Source organism: Melanostigma gelatinosum (genome assembly GCF_949748355.1).
Source record: "Melanostigma gelatinosum genome assembly, chromosome: 1".
NCBI lineage: Eukaryota > Metazoa > Chordata > Actinopteri > Perciformes > Zoarcidae > Melanostigma > Melanostigma gelatinosum.
The window spans coordinates 24,036,686-24,042,685 of NC_136634.1; the positions used below are offsets into that span (position 1 = coordinate 24,036,686).

General features: G+C 43.1%; 1 pseudogene across 1 annotated transcript in view; it reads left to right on the forward strand.

Moving 5' to 3' along the window:
* LOC306791963 (protein arginine N-methyltransferase 8-B-like) overlaps nt 1-3,060 on the forward strand; it is a 28,185-nt pseudogene extending 25,125 nt beyond the window's left edge. The window contains exons 8-9 of the transcript in view: nt 492-613; nt 1,111-3,060. The product of the transcript in view is annotated as a protein arginine N-methyltransferase 8-B-like (transcript). The remainder of the gene's footprint in view (nt 1-491; nt 614-1,110) is intronic.
* The last annotated feature ends 2,940 nt before the right edge of the window (nt 3,061-6,000 follow it).

Sequence of the window (6,000 nt, forward strand, 5' to 3'; positions counted from 1 at the left end):
ATGGCTAAACAATGATTTACTAATGCTTTGTATGTCAGTTTTATGCAATTAACAAGAGCAACCTTTGGATAGCCAGATAGTGGGAAAACCCTATTATGTCTCTTAAATTCCAATGAATCAGTAGTTACAAATTTCAAGTCACCAATTAAGAATTTATCGTTTCTCTGCCTTTGTAAACGTAAATAATCTGTTAAAAACGAAGTTTTGATTCTCTGCAGCCCTTTACCAAAAGGTAAGTTGTCTTTCAGTCATTGTGGGCTGAAGACCAGCCAAAGGGTTATTTCACAACCTGGCAACCAGTAAACACTTTTTATAAATGGCTTATGACTGATCTATAAAGCATCAATAAATTATTTATAAACCATGACTAACAACTAAGTTACAACTTCCAAATAATTTATAAAGGCTGCTTTATTAGACTGTGGTACCAATTTGTTAGAATATTAAAATGACTGATGTACATTTTAAAAGTGTGTGTGTGTGTGTCCCAGCACCAGATGCTCAATACACCCACTGGAAGCAGACGGTGTTTTACCTGGAGGACTATTTGACGGTGCGGAGAGGAGAGGAGATAGTCGGCAGCATTGACATGAAGCCCAATGAGAAAAACATTGTGAGTGGTGTTCAGTCTAATGTCCCTGATGTGTAGTGTGATATGTTTGGTAACGACATCTGCCTATAAGTGATTTATCGTGTGTATGTATGAGAAAATATAGAATGGGAGAAAATAAATAATACAAATATAATATGAAAAGTGTTTCACAGTCTTATTTGAGCTCTTATCTTTATACCCTGTACCCTAGCTAAGCGATGACTCATTTCCTCCCCTGCCTGCCCACGACAGGTTGTTTACTCCTCAGTGCTGGCAGTCAAACAGGCAGCAGCACTGCAGACAAACAACTAATTCTAAGCGGGGTTCGCTTCCTCCTGTTGTCTCACACAAACAGTCCGTGCTTACTTAACACCACGTTCTGCTGTCAGGTCAAAATATGGAAAATCTGCGTCCCCGGTCTTATTATTTTTTCACAGTTTCTGCCACGTATTTGCTTACTCATTGCCTCCCGTCCCTCTGACAGCCATCTTTCTTTTCTCCCTCTCTTTGACCTGCAGCGCGACTTGGAATTTACCTTCGAGCTGGATTTCAAAGGGCAGCTGTGTGAAGCGGCCATATCCCACGACTACAAGATGCGCTAAGTTCGGCCGGGGGGGACGATGGTGCCGAGTACAACCCCCGAGCACCAGAGGGAGACAAGAGACACTCCCACGTCCAGAGACAGACACAATGTGTGATGTAAGAAGGGGGGGGGGGGGCTAAGACCAAGCAGAGTTGGCCCCTATTGGCCACTATTGTCAACACAGTGTTTGATGAAAGCAGGAAGTTACTCGTGCTCGCTGTTAAACAAATCTGAATGTAACACCAACAAACAGAGGTCAGGATTATCTCCTCGTCATGATGAATGTTATTGATTGTTGATGTGCGTACATGTGAGATGGAGTGACGTACTTGTGTTTCGTTGTTTTCCACAATAACCTGGAACCTATGGAGGGATAGTCGTCATGTTTTGAATTCCAGTAGAGCTCATGCAATCAATGACTGTGTTGTCCACATTCTGCTGTAGGTAGACAATACAGTCAAGGTGTAAATCTTATGTCACATTATGTACCGTAGGGAATGATGTGAGAAACACTTTCATTTAAAGTTGTATCAATTTAGCAATGTTGGAAAACTGACAGCAACCGAACGCCGCGGCCAAGGACGAACCTGCGTATATGTGCAACGTGAAAGGTATAGCATGTGTTTGCAGAGTCATTGTACCAGTAGCTTTCTGTGAGTGTGTAATAGAGGGCGTGACACTGTTGCACAGCTTGGACTACCCAGATGTTCCTTGTGTTGTCAGTTTGAGCAGTGATGTTGACATGCCAATAACATACCTTCCCCATCCTAAATGCCTTGACCAAGTGCCGAAATGTTCTTTTCCGCACTGCTGCATTCAGATTTTTTTTTCGTCTTCCTTCTATATATAGATGCTATTCACTCTCTTTCTAATAGTTTAGATATTAGAGATTGCTTCAAACAGTCTCAAGCCATGAAGCTTTTTGTTTTACTACATCTGATCCATGTCAAGCAATCGAACCCCACATCTCTAAATAAGTCTTAGCAAACCAGATGACCTGCAGTAACCCTGTCCCAACTACTGGGTTTGAATCTAATGAGACTGAGAAGAGGTTTTCTTCCAACATGCATACAAGTTCCTTTAGTATCGTCACACGATGTGGTACCAGACTTTACAGACTGTAAATGCATCCACTTCACATGTGCTCTTATAAGGTCAATGCCAACCAACCACCGGAGGAGTTTCTTCACTCAAGACGTGGATCTAGGCAAAGATTCCCTCACGTTAATATTCCTCGTAAAGCTTTAAACTCCTGCTACTCTCAGCTAAATACGTTTAAAAGCCATTTGGTAACACATTATCTTTCCCATGTTAATCCCAGAGTGTGCTGAACGCTATTGTTGACACAGCTAAGCCACTATCCCTGTGTCTTATATATATCGTGCAGAGACCCCGATGAATCTTTTTCAGGGCTGTTACCAAAGTGTACAGTATGAGCACTTGGGACCAACAGGAGGAAACTATATTTATAAAGCATGCAACTAATGCCAGTAACAATCAACACATAGTGCAGTATGCTGCCTTCTCAGAGCACACACTGGCTGGCTGGTACTAATAAGCAATACACTGTTATGAGTCATTAATGCTCACAATCAACAATACATGACAAGTCATATGTATTTAGAACAATGCTGGTGTTGAAAGAGCATCTGCCAGTTACACTTTCAGAAAACATTCTGAAAGCCCGCTGCTCAAATGACACCCCAAACTATATAGTTTAGATGTCACACTAACTCCAATAAATACAGATGAATGGATGCGCAGTAACATGACTATTCTCGAGCAGCATTATGATCAGGTTATAACAGCTTGCCTGCAGGACCTTCCTCTTTTCGATCAAGTAGCCTGTGATAAAGCAATCGCCTATGGCAAAGCAAGGTATAAAACACGACTACTAGCCTCGTCCATTTCTGCCTTGAGATCGCTAGCGCAGGGTGGGCCGAAGCCTCCATTGGAGTGGGTCGACTCCTGTCCGGACTCTGCTGGGGATGATGAGCAATTTCCAGAGCTGACGATCCATAGTACCGGCTCTGGCCCAGGCCCTAACCCCAGCTTCAGTCTTGAGTCCAGTTCGCATCCTAACCCTGACCCTAATGCTGGTCCTAACCCCAACCCTAATTCCTGTCCTAACCCCAAATCCAACCCCCTACCCCAACCCACTTCCTCCATCTTGGGTGAGATTGGCCCCAGTGGGATTACAGCAGAGAGGGTGGATCCTGAAATGATTGTGCAGGCTCAGGTACGCCTTAGGCAGGATTTAAACTGTGAGGAGAGGGCCCAGCCCATCCCACTTGAACCATCTAATCCTGAGGTGGACTGTGCTGCACTCTACTTTCACCCCACCCTTGACCTGGGGCCACTGGATAACATCTTACCTAGCCCACCTAGTGGAGTGAGTGGCTTGGTAACAGAGAACATTCCCAATTTGGGTATGGGGATGCCAGTGATTGGGCGGGTATCGCTTCCCCTTGATGCTGCGGAACCCCCTCTGTCACAAAGGCCGACCCGGCATGGGGACGCCTATCAAAAATTAATGAAATGGTCCTTGAAGGTGGAAAAACCAGTGCTCGTGTTAGGTGACTCTAACTTAGGCAGAATACCAGGTTATGGTCATCCACTGGTGCAGGTGGACAGTTTTCCGGAGGCCCAAATTCATCATTTAAAGGGAATCCTGGAGAAATTGGACCCTTGTCCCCTTGCCCAAAAGATTGTGCTCTCCATTGGTATGAACAACTGTTTGAGAGGGAATTTGTTTAACACCATCAAGAAACAATTTCGGCAATTAATGGCAGTGATTGGCAGAGTCTTTCCCCAGGCGGAGGTCTCTGTATCACTCATGCCATTCTCAACAAAACTCCCACCGAGAACACAGACCCTGATAATAAAAATAAATCTGTTTTTGGAAGAGAATTATAGGGTATTGGACGGTGTGGAGGGACATCTCTTTGGGGTACTACCGGATGACCCAGCACAATGGACGCCAACAACTGCCTTGGAGATGCTAGAGTGTTGGCTCAAACAGTTGATGTAGGAGTTGGGGCGCAGAGAGTATGTAGTTACATATTAATGGACAGATCTCTGCCAAACATAAGGGTACTTACTCTCAACTTACCTGATTTCAGGACTGGACTTTGGGGAGGGGTGATCCGCGGGTGGACGCCGGAAGGAAAACTCAAAAATGTTGTCCAGCGGCCTAAAGGAAAAACAAAAATAGTCATCTTATTTGGAGGCGGAAGAGGGAGCAGGATACACTGTATGTGCCCGTGCTCTCTGCCTACCCCTTTGGTAGGCAGAATTACTTTTTTTCCCTTACCTAACCTGCCAGCGCCATAAGTACATCTTCCCTCTTGCTTTATAAAAACTCCAAAAACACAGAACAATAGCTGAGAACCTTATTTTTTTCTGGGGACTATATCCCTGAAAACTACACCTCATAGGGGAAATTAATTGGTGTAGAAAGGTGTGTTTTAAGATTGTGTCTGGGTGATATGATGACTCTTTGTAAAACAAACCCCCCCCCCTTTTTTCCTTAGTAAGAGGTACTTTCTGCAACCTCTGGAAATAATAGTTTTATCTGAGATTGGCTGCTAAGATCTTTTTTGAAAAATAGCATCATTAGCCCCCGTTTGTTTCTCTCTAATTGGAGAAAATAGCATGCAGGTGTGATGATGTGATGAGTATGTCCAGGTGTGTTTGAATACAGCACGGGGCCATTCATCCCTACCAAGGAATCGAAAAACAGCTGGTAGAAACGATAATTTTTTAAAAAATTGTTCCAAACAGAAAAACTTACCTTTAACCAACCTGATGTCAGGCCTTAATAAAAGGCATTTTTTGCAACCTCTGGAAAGATTTGTTTGATCCGAGATGGGCGGCTAAGATCCTTAAAGGGAAAATTATTAGTCCTTATTGCCCTCTCTCTAATTGGAGAGAATACAATGCAGGTGTGATGTGGTGGTGATTATGTCCAGGTGTGGCTAGCGAATCAGGAGCTCTCTTTTAAACTCCTCCCCCTGGGTTTTCTTATATATTGTGTGTCTTGTTAGTTTCCCTATCATTCCTCTGAAGAAGCCACAGAGTGGCGAAACGTCAGGAGCTCTTTTTATTGCACTTAACTTTTAGCCTTGCTGATTTTTAAACATATGGCTTTTAGATCCATGTTTTTACAATTATTTGATCCCTGCCCAGGAAAGTAATTTGCACAAGAAATTGCACTTTACTGCACTTAAATAGCACTTTGACACCTTCTGGTCTTCTAGCCAACGGCCAAAGGCCTCGAGAAACCAGCCACCTTAGAGAGTGTGTGTGTGGGGTGGTTTTGCACAGTTTGCCAGTGTGACGTGTGTTTTGACACCTTAAATGGGGTTTTGAGTGTGGTTTGACACCGTGAAGCACATTGTGCTTTTTTAAATAAACTGGCTTTTTCTCGGGTTCTTTGAAAGCCTCAAAAATGAAATATTTATGTGCTAGTGTCCCAGAAACGTGCTAAGTGCGCTCTAAATACTCAGGTCTTTTTATTTTAGGGACCTAGAGGAAAAACAAATGACTTCTTAAGGCCGATTAGGATCAATTTGAAAAAAACAGTAGGCAACTGTTGGACAATTATTTGCACTTCAGTTTTTAGCCTGACTGACTTTTAACATATGGACTTTTTATCCATGGCTTTTTTTTAAATTATTTGATCCTCGCCTGTCGAAGTTGTTTGTATAAGAGTGCATTTGATTGTGCTATTATACCTTAATAATCTCAGGTCGCCTATGAATTAGACCTAGAGAAAGGGGGGAAAAAAAACCCTTTTTAATATCAGGGAGGGATCAATCTGAAA